This window comes from Myotis davidii, unplaced genomic scaffold (genome assembly GCF_000327345.1).
Source record: "Myotis davidii unplaced genomic scaffold, ASM32734v1 scaffold874, whole genome shotgun sequence".
NCBI classification, from domain to species: Eukaryota; Metazoa; Chordata; class Mammalia; order Chiroptera; family Vespertilionidae; genus Myotis; species Myotis davidii.
This window is the reverse complement of record NW_006285611.1, coordinates 509,835-520,455: the sequence shown is the minus strand read 5'-3', so window position 1 is coordinate 520,455 and position 10,621 is coordinate 509,835. Positions and strand designations below refer to the sequence as shown.

Here is a 10,621-nt window from a genome sequence, read left to right as displayed (position 1 = left end):
GAGATGGTTGGCGAATCTGTCATTGTAGACTGACCTGGATAATTCATGGTCAGGTCTACAATGGAGTTCTTGTATCTTAGCCTCTCCTTTGGGGACACTTTCTACTTTGATTCATTTACACTGGAGGTTGTAAACCTTAATACCTTCATGGTGCAGATAAGTACCTTACATGTGTTAGACGGTGGGGTGAAAGACAAAGGGAAGGGTTGGGATTACGAGTACAGGCATCTCCTAAAGAAAATATTGCACAACCTGGTTTTTTGAGTGTAACTCAGCATCTAGGATTCCCTGTGTTCTTGTCTTTGTTTGAGACATTCCATAAATACTGACGTTTTATCATGCAGACTGTACCTCCTAGAATGCTTCTTGTTCCCCGAAGAGGCCTTCAAATGCTTGCTTAAACAATGGGTCCAGATTTGGGGATCAGAAAATAAATCTCCCTAACAGAGGTAGCAGATACTTTTGAGGATGGGGCTCTGAGCTTGGATCAGACCTGTCACCTGGGCCCAGGTCTTTCCTTGCTAATAATACTGGCTGGCAAGGAATTTTTATCTCACCCATCTAACAATGTGAGCACCAGCAATCAGTGCTGATAGGAGGGTCTTACAGCCCTGGGGACCTGGCACTTTCTGTCTTGTTGCTCTGCCATCCTCAAAATGCATATCAGTTCTTAAGGCTTTGATGGCTGATTCAGCTCCCCTCCTACATGAACCCTGCCAGTAAGCAGAAGTGGAGAGAAGGCAAAGCTTGCATTTTCCCTTCAAGGACCTGGCTATTGCTTCTGTTCTCATTGTGTTGGCCTCAATCCACAGCTAGCTGCAAGGAAGATTGGGCAAGCTGGTTTTTAGCTGGGTGGCCATGTGCCCAGATAAGACATCTGTTTATAGGAGAAGGGGAGAATGGATACTGGGGAGACAACCAGCAGTTACTGCCAACATTCATGTGCATGCCCACAAGCACCTAATAACCCTTTCTAGCCACTCACCAGAGTAAAGTGTCTTTTATGCTTTTCCTGCAGATGGAGGGTGCATGACTTATCTGAGGTTCCACAGGGATCTTTAATGGCAGATCTCCAGTCACTAGGTGGGCAGGCAGAGGAGATATTTTCTGGTGAGGGCTCTAGAGCAGTGATGGCGAACCTTTTGAGCTTGGCGTGTCAGCATTTTGAAAAATCCTAACTTAACTCTGGTGCCGTGTCACATATAGAAATTTTTTGATATTTGCAACCATAGTAAAACAAAGACTTATATTTTTGATATTTATTTTATATATTTAAATGCCATTTAACAAAGAAAAATCAGCCGAATAAAATGAGTTCGTGTGTCACCTCTGACATGTGTGTCAAAGGTTTGCCATCACTGCTCTAGAGTGTTCTTCCTGTTTTCCCTTGTGGGCAGTCACCTAGTCTTTCTGTCAAACTTCTTTTGTCCTTTCTGCCTATTATCTTTTTCAGCTCAGCTTGAGTATGGACACTGTAATCGCCTTTTAGCAAAGACTGCCCTGAGCAGAGGCCACCATCTTTGAGTGACCCCCTGGAGAAGCCAATTGCAATCCCTTCTACTCATCCTGGTAAGCCCTGGCATCTAATTTTTCTGTTTGTACTCCCTGCTCTTGTTTCTCCAGGCCACACCTAAGTGGGCCAGGCATGGACATCTCAGGGGCCTTCCAAGGGGAGCAGTCCAGAAGCTGGGCTGTATGCACTGCATCTTGTCTGTGGAGCACTGGAATTTAGTGACACTGAAACTAAATAGGTTAGTTGGTGATGGGACTTGAAATACCGAGTTGGGGTCAGAGTTCTTATTGTGACAAAGCAAATTGGCATGTAAGTCAAAGGTTTGGGGGGCACAGGGGAGCCCTAAGTGACTCCCCAAACTGGTTTGCTCTGAGTTAACAGAAAAGATATGTAGGGGGAGAGAATGGAGAGAGAGAGAGGGAGAGACAATGTGGGTCACGAGAGACTTCTCTCTCTTTTTTTTTAAATATGTTTTTATTGATTTCAGAGAGGAAAGGAGAGGGAGAGAGATCAGAGATGAGAGAGAACTATCCATCAGCTGCCTCCTGCACGCCCCCTACTGGGGATCGAGCCCACAACTCAGGCATGTGCCCTTGACCGGGATCGAACCTGGGACCCTTCAGTCCACAGGCCAACATTATATCCACTGAGCCAAACCAGCTAGGGCCCGAAGAGACTTTTCTTATTCTGGTTCTATCTCATGTGCCCAAACTCCCCTTGATTACTCATCCTTGTGTGTTTTTTGGGTCAGTATAGTGTAATAGTTCTGGGTTCAAATCACAGGCCTGTCCTAATACTGTGAGCAAGCAACAGCCAAGCCAAGCCTGTTTTACAATCTACAAATTGGGATTCTTTGTGTATCTACTTCATAGGGCAGCTTGAGGATAATGCAAGTGACAAACGCTTACGTTAGTTTGGAAGCCAACATCCTCCTTCCTTCTCTCTTTCTCGGTCTCCTTCTCTCCCTCCCTTCCTTCCCTCTTTCCTTTCTTTTTTGCACCCAAAGATTCAGGACAAAGAGTATGGCATCTGAGATGCCTTGTCAATCATTTTCCTTCAGCTTCCTTGGACTCCATCCTCTTTTGAGGTTTGAGCTCTTTCTATGAATTAATTCATGGAGTGATTACCTAACTCAGTCCGGCTTCTTTGAGAGCTCCCTGCCCAGTTCCCTTCCTTTTGTGGTTGGGGAATCTGACATACCACCTGCCAAGGGAGATGCCATGAGTGGGACCGTGTGGGTGTCCTGCTGGCACTCACTCAGGATCCAATGATTCCTTCCCTTAGCAATGTGACACCCTTGCAGGATGATGGATCAGATCTTCCCCTCTACTCCCTTTTCCTTCATTAGGGAAGAGCCCAGTGAGTGTACTTGAAGAGTCTTCTAGAAAGCTGCAGTAATGAATTCCTATTCCTTCTCACATGAGGAGTTGGGACCTTCTGACCTCAATATGCAAAGAGATGCTAAAAATGCAAATCAGCAACACTTAGGTTCTTAAAAATAGCTCAGCCTTGCTGCTCCCTCCTCCCCTTTCTTCCCCAGTATCTGAGCTCCTGCTCCTAGCCCAGCTTCCTTTCTGGTATTTTCTCTTTCCTTCATTCCAGGCTTCCCTGTTCCCCTTTGTCCCCCTCATTTATTCTCCTTCCTTTTCCCTCCCATCTGTCCAGCCTGCCTTTCTACATTTCCTTACCACCTTCTGCCCTTCCCTGCTTTTCTGACTAGGGTGTGGATGGACAGACAGCACAGGGACCCTCCCACCATTGGCAGACAGGAGCTACAATGAGGTGACATTATTTTGAGAAATTCCAAAGTCCCCTGAATCCTTGGGTGCCTGTGTAGAAGGTGTGGGGATGGCAGGGTGGTGGCCATGCAGTGGGCTCTGGATCCAAACTGCCAGGATTAAAGTCCCACCTCTGCCTGTTGGTGGTGTGACCTTGGGCAAGTGACTGAGCCTCTCTGGGTCTTAGTTCCCTCATCTGTAGAAAGTCAACAGTAACAGAATCTACCTTATAGAGTTGCTAGGAGTAGGACTTGAGTTACCACAGGGATCCTAGCTGAGAGAAGTCAGTCCATAATTATCAGCCATTGTCATCATCTCAAAGTCCTGAAAACCACAGTGTGTCTCAAGGAAAGTCTGGATATAAGTGAACAAGTGGGAAGGGCTCCATGACTAAGTAGGTCACAGGAGCTCTTGGTAGTCACATGGACTTGCCTTAGAGTCCTGGCTCTGTCTTTTCAGGGCTGTCAAGGCCTCAGAGCTTTCACTTGTAAGTTGGTTACAGAAGCAATGGCTTACCTGAGTGAATGAGCACAGGACTTAGCACAGAGCTTGGAAGATATTATTATTACTAGGTATTTAGTAAGATATACTTTTATTCAATTGACGACACCTTATAAAAGATGAATTGCCTAGAGCAGTGTTTCTCAATCTTTATTCATTATTTTTCCAGGAACATTTTTAGAGTGTTTTATTTTCCTCCTTAATTGCCTCCATCTATACATTTTATTACCACAGTATACTGCATATCTGTTTGTGTATTATATGTATATCTATGCTTTACACATAAAAAGGATAAGATTTTTTTTGTACCCTAAGAACCAATTTTTGCCTCATTGAGGGTGATATAGCTCTACCTGAGAATTTATGCTAAGACCAGTAGTTATTTTTCTATTTTTTTTAAAATCCTCACATGAGGACGAGAGAGAGAGAGAGAGAGAGAGAGAGATGAGAGAAACATTGATCAGTTGCCTTCTGTACGCGTCCTGACTGGGGATTGAACCCGCAACTAAGGTATGTGCCCTGATCGGGAATGGAACCGGCAACCTTTCAGTACACAGGATGATACTCAACAAATTGAGCCACTCTGGCTAAGCAAGACTGCTAGCTCTTAAATGGGGTGAGTTTTGCCCCTTAGGGGACTTTTCGCAATGTTTGGAGATATTTTTTGTTGTCCCAATAGGTTTTATTTTGTATGCTAATGGAATTTAATAGGTAGAGGCCAGGGATTCTACTAAACATCTTAGAATGCACAGGAAAGCACCCCACAGCATAGAATTAACTAGCCCAAAATGTCAGTAGTGATGATGTTGAGAAACCTGGCTGTAGATTCTACCTAAGAGTGTTTGTGTCTCAGTGATCACACAAGGTGGGAGTTACACCAGGATGTGTCTTTGGGGTGTGTGTGTGTGTGTGTGTGTGTGTGTGTGTGTGTGTGAAGGCAGCTTCTTAAAGGCACTGAGCAAGGCTGTACATGAAGGAGCTCACCTGTTATGGGTATGACCATGATCTAGGGTGCTTAAGTAACATTGCTCTCGACATTTCTCATCTGCCTACATTCTTTAAAAAAAAACACAACCCTATAATTTGCAGTGTCATGTGTTAGGTAAAGTGGCAGGGGAATGAGACTATTGAGTCATTACTGGACAGAGACCATGGGCTAGTTAGGGGCAAGATTAATTCATATGTAATTGTTGAGTGCTTTCTATGGATTAACTAATATGTGTTCACAACAATTCTATGAAGCAAGAATATTACCATCCTCACTCCCATTTTTACAGATAAAGCAATTGAGGCTTTGACTATTTAAGTAACTTGCCCAAAGTCACATAGCTAGGAAATGGGTAGCCAGGATTTGAACTCAGGGCTTTAGACTCCAGAATCCACAAACTTGACATTGAATTATATGATCTTCTAACTCTAATACAAAGTGAGCTTTTCTCAGTATCAGAGGAATTGCTAAAGTTCTGTTTTTCTTGGCCAGTTTTCTGGTGTTAATAATTTTCTCTGGAGAGATGATTCTCAGCAGGAGAAAGCAGGGATGCCTTCCTAGAGGTAGTGCTCCTAAACCAGGGTTTCTCAATCTGGGCACTATGGACATTTTGGATCAAGTAAGTTTTGTTATAGGGACAGTCTTGCGCACTGTAGGAGCTTTAGCTGCGTCCTTGCCTTCTACTCCACCCGCCTCTCCAGTTGAGACAACCAAAAGTGTCTCCTGACATTCCCAAGTGCCCCTTGGATGGAAAAATCACCCTGATTAAAAACTACTATCATAAATGTTGGTGTATGGTTGGAGAGTGGGGAACATGGGCTGGGACAGCGGACAGCCTGGGTTCTCATGCCAGTGGGTCCTGTGTGATTCTGGACCAGACAATTCCCCTCTCTGGGCCTCAGTTTCCTCTTCCAAAAAGTAAGGTGGCTGGTTGCAGGCGGTGGTCCCTAAGGATCCTTTCCCTCTAGCAGCGGAGATTGGCCCTGGAAGTGTGATCCCCCGCTCCAGCTGCCTTTATTATGCAGTGCAACGGCACCCGCACCTTCTGTGAGCCTGTTGTCCCTGCCGGCAAGCTGGCAGCAGCTGGTTCTGAGCTGAGCTCAGGGCTGGGCTGCCACTGCTTCCCAGGGCAGGTGTGTGAAGGGCTCTTGGTGTTGCTTTCCACAGCAACACCCGGGTGACATTCCTAATTATAGTCAGGAAGAATAGGGCTCACGAGGTGGCTATGGCTCAGGAGGTGGGGACTAGCATTCTTGGGTGTGAGAAAACAATTAACACCAGAAAACTGGCCAAGCGGGGCTGCTGAAGTCATTTCCTGAGGTCCTAGTGGAAGAAGTTGGACCCTCCCATTTCTTTAGAGGAAACTCAGTTCTCGCCTTCACCTTTTGTCCTGGGAACCAAACAGATGTTCCACAAAGGAGTGGAAGGCCATCATGGGCTTCATTTGGCTTTGAAATTTAGGACTGTGGTAGACAATTGCCTGTTGGGGGTGCTGAAGGGTTCCTCCCATAGTATTGAGAGTTGCTTCACTGTGTGGAAGGGTGGGATCCCATGAAGGTCAACTGGCAGCAGACCATATGACCTCAGGCAAGTCCACCAACCTCTCTTGGTCTCAGTTCCATCATCTGTACAATATAAATGTCAACAATAACAGTCTCTAGGAGTGCTAAGGGTTACACGGCTGTATAGGAGTTAAGCAATTATAGGAGTTGATACAGGTACCTCTGCACAGCTGTAGATGGGGAAGAACAAGCACAGAGCCTCCAAACTGTGGCCAGCCTTTGCCATGCACTGCCCTTGATCCTTGGAGGAAGGGATTCTTAAGCCTTGTTTTATAGATGCAGCTCAGGAAGGCTGAAGCTCTTTGTGCAGCATCTCTCAGTACATGATGAAAAATGCTTCAAGCTCTGGAAGCAGGATTCCTACCCAGATTCCAAAGCCTGCATCCTGTCCTCGTCTGTGTGTGAAGCTATGGGTTGTGCTCCCAGAAATTCCCTCCCCCAACTCTGAGGGTCTGCCACTCACTCCCCCAGTCTGTCCATCAGGGCCTGGAATGTAAGTCTCTGAGTGTCTGTTGTTTACCATAGGCCTCTATCAAGAAGACAAAAAATAACATTGCATGTGGGTGAGGGGATGAGCCGATAAGGAGGCAGTGATGGAGAAAGGGACATCTGATAGGGGGCTAGGGAGCTGAACTGAAGCACAGATGGGTGGGCTGGGGGTGGCGGGAAGATAAGGGGATGGAGGAGATGAAAGATAGAAGCCCTCCCGGGTGAAGGTGGAGAGGAGGAAGATACGCTGCAGGGTGAGGGTGGCCCATGGGGATGGGATGTGGGCATTAAAGGAGAAGACAAAGGAGTTAGAATAGAGTGGGATGGAAGGAGATGGACTTAGAGAGAGACAATGTGGTAGTGGTGTTCTGATCCCAGATGGCCAGGCCTAGCTGCGGTGTCTGGCATGATCTTACTCTCCTCATTCTAGAAGTGAGCTCACAGCCTTTCCCATGCCAGGATCCTCTCAGTTAATCTGTGAAGTATGAAAGGCCTGGTCTGGACCTCCATTAGTAAAGGCACTGGACAAACCCCCTCCAGCCTTTCTCACTTCACCTTTCAGCACTTGCACTACTACCTTCTGTTCCAAGTTCTGGGGATACAGTAAAGGCTGCTGTATACCTGGCAGGTGAATATCAACAATCAAATAGATAAAGAAGGTGCTGAGAGGTAGCCATAACTGCCATGAAGAAAATAAAACTGTGCACAATGAGAGGAAATAGATAGAAGGTGGTTTTGGTGAGTTGGCTGATCTGAGCAGGTGTTTGTGAGGAGGTGACATTGGAGGTGGTACCTATTGATAAGAAGGATGGAGCCATGATAATATCTAAGGAACAGCAGTCTAGGTGGAGGGAGATCAAATGCAGAGACACTGAGTTGGGAGTATGCTTGGCTGGTGAGGGAGAGTGAGAGAATGAGGCTGGAGAGGTGGGGAAGCCAGAGCATGCAGAAACTTGGAGTTCAGATTTTATCCCCAGTGTAATAAAGCCTGCTGGAACTTCACTGTGGCCTTGGGTAAACTGATTTCTCCTCTGGGCTTTAGTCACTAATAATTGTGAGCTGGGTGCATAAGACTCCATAATCTCTAAGGTCCATTTGACCCTGAAGTTTGGTGGACATTTGAGCAGAGTCAATGAGGGCACCCCTAAGACTCAGAATCCCCTTTGCCCATGGTTTTACCACATAGGGCAACATTCAGGTGCATGAGTTCAAATCTTCACCTCACCATTAAATTTGTATGTAACTTTCAGCAAGTGGCTTAATGTCCCTGAACTTTCAATTTCCTCATTTGTAAAATGGGAATAATAAAAGTATGCTCCTCTAGGGGCTGTTATGGAGAGGAAATGAGATAAATATGCAAAGGATTTAACTCACCTTCTGATGTACAATAAGCTATTGTGACTGGTGTCCAGGATCTCCCAGTTTTCACTTTGATGTTAGAATGAACCAAAGTGTCCACCCACTGATGGATCATTTCTACCTGGAAACTGATGTTGCATTGGTACATCTAACTAAACATGATCAAAATAAAACTCATCATTCCCCTAGTTCCTCATCCCTCCCTTATCCTGTTTCTCTTTCTGTTCCTTTATCTTGGTTCATGGCACCGTGATTTTCCCAGACACTCAGGCTCAATCCCAGAGTTATCTTGGACTTCTTTTCCCACATCTAATCAATCGCCAAACCCTATCTGTAAGCCTCCACAATGCCTCATCTGTCCCCTCTTTTCATTCCTAATGCTTTCCTTCAGGTTTACCTTACCCCTCACCTCGACTCTACGATAATCTCTGGACTGGCTGCCTGCTTTGTTTCTTGCTCCTTATCCCCCTCTCTGCCATCCATCATCACCACTTTTCAAACACTGTTGCCAGAGTGACCTTAATGCATATCTTTAAGCAAGTCACTCTTTTTGCTTTAAAGTTTTCTCTATCTCCCCATCCACTCTAGGCCACAGGATAAAACGTATTACCTCAGCCTGCCTTCGAAGCCTCTCATAACCCAATTCTACTCTACCTTTCCATGGTTTTCCATCTTCCTCCTCTAACATACATTAAACCTTAATGACACTTGTCTGCTCAACCTTCTTTGAACATGGCTCACTTCTAAAGAACCTCAGTTTAAGTTTTTCCTCTCTGCCTAGAATCTGTCCACTCTCCCATGGTGCCTGTTCGTGTCTCATCCATCCTTAGAATTTGAACTCAGCCTCCCTAATCCTTGGAGCCTTCCCAGATGTCTATGCCCGCCAACCTGTTAGATCCTATCTCTTTCTTTCCCATACTTACACATTATCTTTGTAAAAACTACTTAACAGGTTTTTTTTTTTATTCTTATGTATCCATTCTTATCCCCTACTAGGTTTGTGAATTCTTGGAAGAGGGAACTCTGTCTTGGCCATCTTTATACTGTTGTCTAGACTTACTAAATGGTTTAAGAAGTCTGTTAAGTTTTTTGAACCTAAGATAGCTAAAATAGGACCTTATTTCCACTCCTCCCAGATCTCTCTCATTGTTCTGAGAAATTCTATTTTTTTCTCCCAGTCTTTCTCTTTGTGGTAGATGGCACCATCATCCACCTCGTTGCTCAAGCTCCAAGTCTGGGAGTTTCATCCTTGACTCCTCTCTTTCTTTTTCCTCATTGTAAGTCCAATTTAATACCAGTTTAGCTCTAGCTCCAAAATTCATCCCAAATTTGTCCATTTCTCTCCACCTAACCTGCCACCACCCTATTTCAAGCACTGCCACTTCTCTTTCCTGGACTGCCCTAAAGACCCACAAGTTATCTCCTGCTGCCCTGTACTCTATTCTCCTCTTTGGAATGAGAATGTTCTTTAAAAATGTGCATCACATTATGTCACTGACTTGAAATCCTCCAATCATCTCCTATCATGTGGAAAAACAAGATTTCTTACTCTGGTTTATAGAACCATGCATACTTGCTTCTCTAACTACATATTATACTACTCTCCCTGGTGCCTACATCACATTTCCAGACATGGCGCTCTTTTCTTCAATATATCAAGGTTAGGGCCTTTGTGCTGTTACTTCTATCCACACTACTATTCTTCCTCATCTCCATGTTGCTGTCTCTTCTTGTAATTTAGATTTTATTTTAAATGTAATTTCCTCAATCTGAATTACCTACCCAATTATTTTATCATATCATTATACTTTAAAGCTCTGGGTTGTACTTCTCAGTATCTGATTTTTTACTCTATTTTTTTCTATTCTCCTAAAAATAAACTTTATAAGCTTAGGAACTGTTTTCCTAGTGCCTAGATAGTGCTTTGCACATAATAAGAACTTACTGAACAAACAGCAATAATAATTATTACTACTACTAGAGACCCGGTGCACGGATTTGTGCACTGGTGGGGTCCCTTAGCCTGGCCTGTGCCCTCTCGCAATCCTGGACCCCTCAGGGGATGTCGGACTGCTGGTTTTGGCCTGCAGGGATTGGGCCAAAACCGGCAGTCCAACATCCCCTGAGGGATGTAGTAGTGAGCAAAAAAAAAGGTGGCCAGGGAGGAGCCTGAGCCCAGGCTGGGTGCCATGCCACTCTCTCTCAATCTGGCCCGCTGCACCTGCTGCCACTGCCTCTGGGTAGTAGTGCTGCAGTGGAGGAGGGAGAGGCTCCTGCCACCAGAGCTGTGCTTGCCAGCCATAAGCTCAGCGTCTGGAGCCCACCGGTCAGCTGAGCAGTGCTTCTGCTATGGTAGCTCACTGACCACTGGCGGCAGCTTCTGCATTGAGCATCTGCCCCTTGGTGGTCAGTGTGCATCATAGCTACCAGT

General features: G+C 45.3%; 1 long non-coding RNA gene across 4 annotated transcripts in view; it reads left to right on the top strand.

Annotated features, from left to right (window-relative positions):
• LOC107181927 overlaps window positions 1–10,621 on the top strand; it is a 97,230-nt gene that overhangs the window by 59,846 nt on the left and 26,763 nt on the right. For 2 of the 4 annotated variants that reach the window (XR_001512634.1, XR_001512635.1), the window contains exon 5: window positions 1,454–1,569. This is a non-coding gene — a long non-coding RNA (uncharacterized LOC107181927). Of the gene's footprint in view, window positions 1–1,453; window positions 1,618–10,621 lie in introns of those variants that run through there. The other 2 variants (XR_001512636.1, XR_001512633.1) reach the window with 1 other exon arrangement.